The 12,578-nt window shown below is 46.6% G+C and overlaps 1 protein-coding gene across 1 annotated transcript in view; it reads left to right on the forward strand.

Moving 5' to 3' along the window:
• Window positions 1–355: 355 nt before the first annotated feature.
• The window catches only part of LOC116948663 (homeobox protein Hox-A3-like), a 232,717-nt gene continuing 220,494 nt past the window's right edge, over window positions 356–12,578 (forward strand). Inside the window, exon 1 of the mRNA XM_032965569.2 lies at window positions 356–684. The gene's annotated coding sequence lies outside the window, so the exon portion shown is untranslated. The remainder of the gene's footprint in view (window positions 685–12,578) is intronic.

Below are 12,578 nucleotides of genomic sequence, written 5' to 3' on the forward strand. Positions count from 1 at the left end.
CGCTACGAATCCGGCGACCCGAATTCGATTCCCGGCCACGGCCAACAATACCCATTGACGATTATCTGAACCGGTCCTGAGCCTCCCCTAGGTCGACTCGGCTTCAAACGAGCGCCTTGTGCTGGTGTAAAGAAAAAAACATCGCCACCGGGGAGACAAAGGCGGTCGGGCGTGGTACTGGCCATCCACCCCTTCGTGTGCGGTGCCGGCCTTCATAGGTGCTCGCTAACAGCACTTGCCCCCAAAAGTCTGTTAAGGCTATACGTGTGTGTGCCGCGTGTCCGTTTTACTCGTTACCCAGCTCAACCATTGGCTCTTTATATTATTATCCCCCCCCCCACCCCCCATAGTGTGATATTTATTTATTTAATATCTCCCATCTCCTGCTGGCTGGCTGGCTATGCGGTGGTGCACGACGCTGGCGATCCGCATTGCGACTCACGCTCGTTGCGGGTTGCAGCGAGGAGTCGATCTGCCTTGGACCGAAGAAGATTCTCAACGCACGGATTCTCACCACGACGGAGGCACCGTTAGACGGGGACTTCGGTCATCTCATTGGCACGCGGTCCACGTTATCGCATCAGCCGCCGCAGTTATACTGCGTGTGTGTGCCGAGCCCCGCATTGTATTAGTCCGTGGGTATAGTGTATACAGAGACATTAACGTACGCTGCAACACACCTACGTAAGTAACTATGCACATACATGCACACGTATACGCGCTCGTAGGTGTTACGTACATACGCACATATGCATACTAAGCGCATACGTACGATACATTGTAAACGTAGATTCACGCATGGGTACGTGCATGTATACGCGTGCTAAATTTTTGCACGCGCACATACGCACACATACGCATATCCCTATATACATATACTGTTACAACTAAACGTATAATAGGGCTGAGTTACGCTTTAAAGCTTTCGTGACTGCAGGGATTCATATTGTTGGTTCTTTCGGTAAAGTCACGTAGAAGGGAAATAATAAAATAATAAAATTTTAGATTATATAATAAAATTATCTAGTGAGAATTCTCTAGTGAGAATTTTATTATATTATGTTTTATTTTTATTATTGTAGTATTTCCCTTCTACGTGACTTTACCGAAAGAACCAAGAATAGGGCTGAATTCGTTAATGTATACACACACAGACACACGTATAACAAATACAGCAAACACATGTACACATATGGTGTGTAATATTTGATCATATAAGTACTATAGTTAACGTGCAAATAGTAGGTAAATTTATACTTAACACAAAATACATACTAGACACATACATTACCCACTGCAAGCATATACACAAGTATTATTTGTACATAATGGTATGCATTGTCAATGCAAGTTTAAGTATGAATACATTGATTCGATAAAACACTTAAGTAAGTCTATAAAATACTATACTATGCATACTATCGTGTTGCATTTGTAATATATACACATTATGTACTACAAACACACGTACATAATACGTAAATATTAGTCAATTATAGAACATAATACACCATACATATACCATTATATCAGTGAATATCTACGACACACAATATACATGCCCACGTTCACGTATCATAGTTAAAAAAAACTAAATTTTAAAAACGGATAATATATTCCAAGCACACACATACAATACCTCTACATTAATTTATTAGACAATTTTACATCGAATAACCTATTCCATTGTATCCGTAACTGCATGCTACACTTAATATATACTCACACACCAACATTACAATAACGGCATGCGCATTTATAAATGTATTGTACAACACGCACAAATCTAACACATTTACACCAATTAATTAATCAATTACTCGCTCACAATTGTATACCAACATGCATTGTGTCCGTAAATACATACGATACAATGCGCACTAACGCAAGCGCACACATATATAATATACACAGCAAATTCATGAATACGCCGTATGCTAAAGGAATATACTGCACATAATATTACACAGTATTAAACGAAGAAAAACTCCACTCAAACAACTAATCCCATGTACACTGCGATACCATTGTATTCGTAATGACATTAATACACGTACACACATACACATATAACAAAAACAAGTATACACACACCTATATATTATATATACTCTACAAGCTCATAAACCTATCATACCTATGTACAATAATTCATACTATACACCATATACAATATCACAAGAAAAATTGCCCGTTACAAACATATAGCTCACGCACACCGTGAACTCCACAAGTACACATACCACACAGTACGTACTGCAAGCGCATACGTATGACAAACAAACAAAGATCTCCCGTATAGCCTTAACAGACTGTAGGGGCAAGTGCTGTTAGTGAGCACCTATGAAGGCCGGAACGGTACACGAGGGGGTGGGTGGCCAGCACCACGCCCGACCGCCTTTGTCTCCCTAGTGGCGATGTTGACACACCGCACCAGGTACTCATTTGAGGCTGAGTCGACCTAGGGGAGGCCCGGGACCGGTTCAGATAATCGTCACCGGTGATGGCCGTGAGCGGGAATCGAACCCGGGTCGCCAGGTTCATAGCGCAGCGCGCTAACCGCTACACTACCGCTCCCCACCATACGTATGACGCACACACAAACACATACATTCATAATACAAACATAATATACACAATCACTAGTTAGATTAATTACGTACAACAATAGTGGACGCAGCTCCGAGATGCGAGTAGCAATGACCGAGTTGCTGATTCCAGTGACATCTGGGAGAGAATACTCATGATCGTCATCATCATCGTCGTCGTCATCATCGTCGTCATCGTCATCGTCATCATCGTCGTCATCGTCATCATCATCGTCATCATCATTGTCGTCATCATTGTTGTCATCATCGTCGTCATCATTGTCGTCATCATCGTCATCTTCATCATCGTCATCATCGTCGTCATCATCGTCATTATCATCGTCATCATCGTCATCATCATTGTCGTCATTATTGTTGTCATCATCGTCGTCATCATTGTCATCATCATCGTCATCGTCGTCGTCATCGTTGTCATCATCATCGTCATCATCATCGTCATCATCATCGTCATCATTGTCGTCATCATCGTCATCATCATCATCGTCGTCATCATCGTCATCATCATCGTCATCATCGTCGTCATCATCGTCATCATCATTTTCGATGAGGTTTCAACTCCCCGGTCTCCGTTAGTTCCCTCACCGCTAGTCGCGTGAGCAACATCACAACAGAGGTATGTGATCAGCAGCATCAAGATCATCAGCAGCATCATCATTATCAGCAGCATCATCATTATCAGCATCAACATCATCATCAGCATCAACATCATTATCAGCATCAACATGATCAGCAGCAACATCATTATCAGCATCAACATCATTATCAGCAGCATCATCAGCAGCATCAACATCATTATCAGCATCAACATCATCATCAGCATCAACATCATTATCAGCATCATCAGCATCAACATCAACATCATCATCAACATCATTATCAGCATCAACATCATTATCAGCATCTACATGATTAGCAGCAACATCATTATCAGCATCAACATCATTATCAGCAGCATCATCAGCAGCATCAACATCATTATCAGCATCAACATCAGCATCAACATCATTATCAGCATCATCAGCATCAACATCATCATCAGCATCAACATCATTATCAGCATCATCAGCAGCAGCATCATCATTATCAGCAGCAGCATCATCATCAACATCATCATCATCAACATCATTATCAGCATCAACATCATTATCAGCATCAACATGATCAGCAGCAACATCATTATCAGCATCAACATCATTATCAGCAGCATCATCAGCAGCATCAACATCATTATCAGCATCATCAGCATCAACATCATCATCAGCATCAACATCATTATCAGCATCATCAGCAGCAGCAGCAGCATCATCATCAACATCATCAGCAACTTCATCAACATCATCAGCAGCATTATCATCAACATCATCATCAACAGCATCAGCAGCAGCAGCAGCATAAAGTGTGGGATGCTGCATCAGCGCAAATAACGTAATGACATATTAACTGAATACATTAATTCGTCGCTAACACTGTGTAGCCTTTAAAAGAACAATAGACAACGTTTCGGGCAATAACCCTTCTACATAGCACGTAAAATATTATGAAGAGTAATACATTTCTAGAAAGGTCCCGCTGTTATTGACGACTGTGTTGAGCTTTGCATTGATATGTTGTGCTCTCTCTCTCTTCACCACTGCCAACGCAGCATCGGCAATTAATTAATGTATAATAGAGGCGACGTTTCGGGCAATGAGCCCTCCGTCATACCAGAGAGATCATGTGAAGACGGACCACTACCTGAAACGTCGTCTATTATGAGGTCTTTCCTTTCAATGCCACGGCGTTATTGACGAATGAATGTGAGTTTGTTTTTGTCGGGAACATCGCCATCAGCAGCAACATCAGCAACATGATCATCAGCAGCAGCATCAGCAACATAATCACCATCAGCAGCAGCATCAGCAGCAACATCCATCGGCATCATCATGAGCATGATGATGCCGATGATTTGGAACAGCATCTCCAGGTGTATTTTCCACAGTCGTAGTATTATTATTATAATATTATTAGTATTGATTCGCCCACGCATTTCAAATCAAACCGAGTTAAAGGCATTCTTTTTCTAGCTAGCAGAGGTGAGAGAAGATGGTAAAGGCTTGCTGGGAATAATGCAGGCGGTGTTCACATGTTCAAACGCCAAATAGACACCGATCATGCTTTGTGTGTTGAACTTCTTTCGCATCGTACGTAGCCAACCGCGCTAATCGAAGGTGCAGGGGTAGAATAACAAATGAAACCACAAGACAGTCCTAAAGAGATCGATTTCCAATCCAGGCTTAAAAGTGCATAGCTGCAGGTTACAAGGTTTGGGAGCAATCTGTTTCAAGGACAATATGCACGCACGGTGATATCGACGCAGATATGTTTTTATTTCGCAAGTTCTGCCACCAGCATGCACGGTTAATGCAGGACTTGATGCCTTGTTCGTCATTGGTGTGTCCATTTTTTATTTATTTAAAGCTTTCGTGACTGCAGGGATTCATATTCTTGTTTTTTTCGGTAAAGTCACGTAGAAGGGAAACAATAAAATGATAAAAATATGTAAAACAATAAAATTATCACGACGTTTCGACTGCAACACAAGCGATCATCATCAGGTGTAAAAACCACAACAAGAAATGTGTTTTCTTGTTGTGGTTCTTTTTTCTTGTTGTGGTTTTCACACTTTGCTGTGGTTTTCACACCTGATGATGATGATTGCTTGTGTTGCAGTCGAAACGTCGTGAGAATTTTATTGTTTTATATATTTTTTATTGTTTTATTGTTTCCCTTCTACGTGGTGACTTTACCGAAAGAACCAAGAATCGGTGTGTGCATGTCGGCGTTGGAAGATCTTAAACGCCTCCTGTCTTCTTGCCAGAAAGGGTTAAATGACTCTTTTGTTTTGTCAAATTATTTTTATTATCTAAATAGTGGCGAGCAGGGTCCTCTATAGCTAAGGGCGGTCTGTCCTTCGCCTGGAGCAGAGATCCTTTTGACCGAGGACAAATACGATCGTGAGTTTGGGCCCTGTTCCCAAACGTGTCGACCGTCGAGCAACGTTTTACCATCGACGTTTTACCATCAACGTGTTACCATCAACGTTTTACCATCAACGTTTCACCATCAACGTTTTACCATCAACGTTTCACCATCAACGTTTTACCATCAACGTGTTACCATCAACGTTTTACCATCAACGTGTTACCATCAACGTTTTACCATCAACTGTTACCATCTTTACTCACCTCGGGCTGACGTTTTATTGCTATATTTATGCCGTTTGCTGTATCTTATACAGGAGCGTGGTGTTTAGTTTTTGTGTTTAGTTTGTGGTCCCTCCCCCGCACCCTCCGATTAGCACGGTTGGCCACGTACGGTGCGAAAGAAGTGCAACGTACATACACGTACATGGTGACCATTGTACGTTGTCTGCGATCACTAATATATATACCTCCTTTACTGAATACTTATTTCAAACGCCCGTTCGTTGATAGCTCAGCGGTATGTTGACTCTGTAAATAATCAGTGAAATGCGTCTCTCCACTGCTGGATGGTGAGGTGCGATAACAACTGCCTCCGGCCCAAAAAAAAACCAGTCAGTGCGCCACCGTCCCTGGCCCTCCGACCGCCTTTGTATCCCCAGCGGCGACGTTCACCACCGTGGCAGTCGTTTTGAGGCCGAGTTGACCTAGGGGTGGTGGTGGGGGGTCTAAAGACCGATCCAGATGATTTGCCGCTGGTGTTGGTGGCCGTGAGCGGGAACGAGAACTCGGGTCAGGCCGCGGGTGCTGGCCAAGGCACCCACCCCCTTCGTGTGACCTTTTGACCTTAATAGGCGCTCGCTAACAGCCATTGGTTCCAAAGGCCCGCGTCTCCGATTAGCGCCGTTGGCTGCGTACGGCGCGAAAGAAATGAAACATACGTACGTTAAAGGCTGCACGGGGGGGATTTGTGTCTTTGTTTGTACATGACAATCCACTGCTGAATGAATGCCTCGTCACGCCTTGTCTGTTTATGGGGTGGGTGGAGGGGGGGTGGTTGACCATACTTCACCACGCTGGTCAATTGGGCGGTTCGTGAAATCGCGCTCAGATTTCCCGTCGTGATTTTGTTGTCAGCCGTGGTCGGGGATCGAACTCGGGAGATGCCAGATTCGTAGTTCTGTACTCCACAAAATCATATATATACATGCACTTATGACACTAGAGTTACGCTGAATCGGCACTAATTAACATGAACACGGTCATAAGTGAATGTAGACTTGTGCAAATAACGCAGTTAAATAACACGCGCATAATCGGACGCGATGTTTACGGCTGTACTGTTGAAACAACATGGGTATCTTCATATATAGTCTGTGTTAAGTGAATGTAGACTTAACACAGACTATATATGAAGATACCCATGTTGTTTCAACAGTACAGCCGTAAACATCGCGTCCGATTATGCGCGTGTTATTTAACTGCGTTATTTGCACGTGTATTACGTCTCGTCTCGCTTCTGCTGCACAAATAGTGAATCCGTTGTTAAGCGCCTCTGGCAATGCGCTATATAAATGAACGTGAGATAATATTGATTTTTGTCTTGGCATATACACAGAGCCGTCCCTTAGGGTACACGGCGATTCGGGGCGACCGTCCCGGGCCCCGTGCTTTAGATGGGGGGGGGGAAGGACCTGCGCTTCGACGTCACAGTGTCAGATGTCATTCTTCCGGGGGGGAGGGGGGGGGCTCACACCTGTGCCAACATCTGTGTCTGTACGGTATGTTGAACTTCTTTCGCACCGTACTTAGCCAACCGTGCCAATCGTGGGTGCAGGCAAGGACAACAAACTGAACACAAAAAAGCAGTTCTCAAGAAGTGAGTTTCAAATTCCAGATGATGATTTGAGAGCGCCATGGCTCCAGTGGCTTCCTATTTTATCGGAAGGAGGAAGAGCGTTTGCAGACGGGCCGCAGAAGGCGCATCTGAAAGCTCGCGATGCAGTGACCATCTTTATGCGATGGCTCGCCCATGGCTGGCCAAGACTGGGCAGCACTTAGCTCACAGGCGAACTCTTTGTACCGCACGTGCTCTCTGCCGAGCGAGGAGCAGTGGCGCAGTGATTCAGCGTGCTGTGCCATGGTACCCGTCCACTCGAGTTACGTTCCCCCTCACGGCCACCAGCATCCAGTGACGATCGTCTGAACCGGTCCTGGGCCTCCCCTACGGTCGACTCGGCCTCAAATGAGTACCTGGCCCGCGGCGTGTCAACATCGCCACTTGGGGAGACAAAGGGTTGTCGGGCGTGGTGCTGGCCACCCGATCCCTCGTGTCTCGTGCCGGACTTGATAGGTGCTGCTAAGTGCCGGATTATCCGATGCTGCGGGCCCCGCACTTTCAAGGGCCCCGCTCTAAACGCTTTCAAGATATCAATTCCGGTTCAGTGATTCTGCACTTGCTCTATTACTGTAGTACTATACCGCCTTCAACTTTTATTAACGATTGGGCGTTTAACGTTGAGCGATTTGTCCTAATATCTGGCTGTACAGCAAACTAAAAAAATACAATTACTTTACCGTGCAAGTTAAACATTTGTGTTTTAATATTTACGTATTTTTTTGTTTATTAAGGACCCCTTAATAACATAATGCTACAGGCCCCGCACCTAGCTTAATCCGGCACTGGTGCTGCACACTAACATCGCCTTACCCCAATAAATATGTGAAGGCGACACGGGCGGGTGTCTGCCCAGTGCTGCCACCTTGTGGCTCGGTATGAACGCGCGTGACACCAAACATCTGCCAGAAAGGGTCAAAACTATTCTTATATTTTGATAGTGACAAGGGAGGTCGCATTATGAGAGGGCTGACCAAGCAACAACACCAACAACGACAGCCGTGGTTCGCTCCCAAGTGGCGCCGACGTCACAACCGCGCTTGTACCAGGCTAGGTGCTCTTTGAGGCCACGTGAAGTGTCTAAATGCCGCTGGCAGGAGAGGCCACGGGGGTTGACTGACTGAGACGACTGGCAGTCGTCGCTCTGCTCGTTATGAGCGCAGCTCCTCATCCCTCTTGTGTTTTATTTATTTATTCTGGAGGGCGACTACCTGAGTTGACCACAACAGCCACAGGACAGTGGCTTTCACCTCTCGCTATGATAATCATCATCATCATCATGTGCCGTTGCCTATAAACTATTTTAACCATTTTTCGTCGACGTTTGCAATCAACTTGCGTTTAGAGTAATTTGGCTGCGAGAACATTTCCACGTGATAAGCCGCCACTTCGCTTAGCTATCATTTGTGGCCAGGTCACTTTTGAAAAGAAAAGAAAAAAGAGCTATTTCGCTCAGCGGGCTTTAGCTGGGAAAATCAAATTTTTAAAAAATGGTTTCGTCTTTGAATTACGGGGAGTCTCGTTGTGACCAGTTCACGATCGCGCCCTCTGGTGGACAAAATGAGAATGACTCTGCACTCGCCAGCGCCGCGCGTGTCCTCGCTGTGTCGAACGCCATCCGCAGGACAGAGTGCTCCACAACCCCAAGCAGCTTGGTCGTTTGCCGCCCTGATCAGCTGGGTCTGGCCCGGAGCTCGCGGGGCATCGGGAACCTCCCCCACCCCTGAGTTCGATTCCGAGCCACGGCCAATATGCCGCTGGATGTTTGGAGCTTGCGGTCGCGTGGATTTTGTCTCCGGGTCCTTCGGGTTTTCCCGACACATTTTAGAATCAACATCGGGCGTTCAGAGTCTTTGTCTGTCGTAAATGTCCACGCGATAAGTCGCTTCGTTGAGCTGTCATCTGTGGCCAGGTCGCTTTTTGAAAAAAAGAGCTATATAGCTCAGCGGGCCTTGCCTGGTACAAACAAAATAAAACATAGTCCATCGGCCGCGAATGATACTGGAGATAGGCCGGTCTTGGGTAACCTCCATCGGCTCCCCAACACTCACTGGCCAGAGTGGTGAAGTATGGTCAGAGCGCCCCCAGGAAGAGTATTGGCTAAGCTGTAAAGTTCTGAGGCGGCTAATTCTCGTATGCTGGTCCCCATTGTCTGGAACACTCTTCCTCCAGTAATCCATGCCGTCGGCTCCCTGTGCCCTGTTCAAGTTCAGTCTCAAGACCTCTTTTGTCCTTAAATCACTGACTGACTGCCTCTATCTACAGCAAAATCTCTGACTGACTGACTCTGCAACACACGCACCACTATTTACGTACAGCGAGTGATTTATATATCGACGCTGTGTACATCCACATTGTAATTGTATACACTCGCACATACGCACATGCTTGTATATAGTAGACTCACGCAGAGATTACAGACTCAAACAAAGACCCACAGACTCACACAGACACCTATAGACTCATACAGAGACCCACAGACTCACACAAAGACCCATAGACTCACACAGGAACCCACATACTCACACAGAGACCTATAGACTCATACAGAGACCCATAGACTAACACAGAGACCTAGAGACTCATACAAAGACCCATAGACTCACACAGGAGCCCACAGGCTCACGCTGAGACCCATAGACTCAAACAGAGACTTATAGATTCACGCAGAGACCCACAGACTCACACAGAGACCCACATACTCACACAGAGACCCACAGACTCACACAGAGACCCACAGACTCACACAGAGACCCACAGACTCACACAGAGACCCACAGACTCACACAGAGACCCACAGTCTCACACAGAGATCCACAGACTCACACAGAGACCCACAGACTATCACAGAGACCCATAGACTCACACAGAGACCCACAGACTCACACAGAGACCCACAGACTCACACAGAGACCCACAGACTCACACAGAGACCCACAGACTCACACAGAGACCCACAGACTCACACAGAGACCCACAGACTCACACAGAGACCCACATACTCACACAGAGACCCATAGACTCATACAGAGACCCACAGACTCACGCAGAGACCCACAGACTCACACAGAGACCCACAGACTCACACAGAGACCCACAGACTCACACAGTGACCCACAGACTCACGCAGAGACCCATAGACTCATACAGAGACCCACAGACTCACGCAGAGACCCACAGACTCACACAGAGACCCACAGACTCACACAGAGACCTATAGACTCATACAGACCCGCAGACTCGCACAGACCCACAGGCTCACGCAGAGACCCATAGACTCACGCAGAGACCCATAGGCTCACACAGAAACCCATCGGCTCACACACAGATGCATAGATCCACATTGAGACCCATAGACCTGCATACAGATCCATAGACTCGCACAGAGATCCATTCACCCGTATTTGTACCCACAGACTCACACGTTGACACTGAATCTCGTATGTTCTCGCGTACATTATGAAACTAAAGTACCCAGAAAAAAAAACCCGCGCATACGAGGGGATCATAGTGTCAGGGCCACATAATCTGAGGCAGCATCGCTCAAACCCTGGGTTCGAATCCGGGTTTTAAACCGCCCAGCCGCAGCGATTCCTCCGAGTTCTTAAGTGTAGTGAGTCGATCGGGATGAAACCATCAACTGGGTACACTTCGACTACCCGGCTTAATCACCAACTCGGTCTATGCGAGACCATGGATCTCGACGCAGGTCTGCGGGTCTCCGCGTGAGTTCCGTGGCGACCGCGCTGGTTCAATCACACGCAGGCTGCCCGGATTCGAACCCAGGCCCTCGACGTTCTGACGCCGTGAGTCACCCGGCTTGCCTCCCAAGCTGCTGATCGCGCTGTAAATGATCGCATTCGTAGCGCGCGCACGTTTTGCCAATCGCGTCGTGATGAAGTGCGTTTATGCTTGTTAATATTGATGCGAACACATGCTCTACACTGCGTGGGTTGGACTATGTTAGTGTGTGCGCGCGTGTGTGTGTTTGTTGCTCTGTGTGTGTGTGAATGCTATATGGGGAGCAGTGGTGTAGCGGTTATCACGCTGCGATGCGAACCTGGCGACCCGAGTTCGATTCCCGCTCACGGCCAGGCACCGGTGACGATTATCTGAACCGGCCCTGGGTCTCCTCAAGGTCGACTCAGCCTCATGAGAATCTGGTTCGATGTGTAAATCATCGCCACTAGGGAGACAAAGGCAGTCGGGCGTAGTGCAGGTCACCCACCCCGACGCACAGTCTGTTTAAGGCTATAAGGGGGATCTCTGTCTTGTTGTGAATACAGTGCTATGTGTTGGGTGACAATTATATCTGACCCCGTCCTGGGCCTCCCATAGGTCGGCTCAGCCTTAAATGAGTACCTTGTGCCTTGTGTCAAACATGAGTACTGGGATGAAAAACGCGGCTGGGTGTGGTGCTGGCCACCCACCCCTTCGTGTGGACCGTGCCGGCATTAATAGATGTTCGCTAACAGCACTTGCCCACGACATTTTGTGTAGGCTACACGGGGAATCTTTGTTTTTATTTAATCGAGTGTGTGCATGCATGAGATGGAGCAATGAGATGAGTTAACGCGCAGGAGCGAGATTGATTCTTGGAACAAAAATAGCAACGTCGGGAGGTCTTCATCCAGCAGTAGATAAACTCTTGCGGTGATGACACTGATGTGGTGAGATGTTAACTCCCTCGCCTGGTATGAAGGATGTTGTGGGTTCGATCCCAACCCTGACGCCTGTATAATTGGAGTTTGCGTGTCTCTCTCCCCGTGGCCAAGTGTATTTTTCTCCGGGTCCTCCGGTTTTTCCCTCCACGTTTAGAATCAACATCAGGCGTTCGCGGTATTTGGCTGATAGACATTTCCACGTGATGATGATAAGCCACTTTGTTGAGCTATCATTTGTGACAGCCAGGTCCGCTTCTGAAAAAGAGGTATGCAAGCTCAGTGGGCCTTAGCTGATGAAATAAAACATAGTTCGGTTTAAATATTTCAGTTTGACAGTAATTCGACAGTGGCTACGATGATCCCTTTATTCTATGTATGTTGAACTTCTTTCGCACCCTACTTAACCAACCGTGCTAATCGGAGGTGCAGGGCTGAGTCTATGGTTAGT

Source organism: Petromyzon marinus, chromosome 34, assembly GCF_048934315.1.
Source record: "Petromyzon marinus isolate PM22_M1 ecotype Great Lakes invasive population chromosome 34, UKy_Petmar_22M1.pri1.0, whole genome shotgun sequence".
Classification (NCBI taxonomy): domain Eukaryota; kingdom Metazoa; phylum Chordata; class Hyperoartia; order Petromyzontiformes; family Petromyzontidae; genus Petromyzon; species Petromyzon marinus.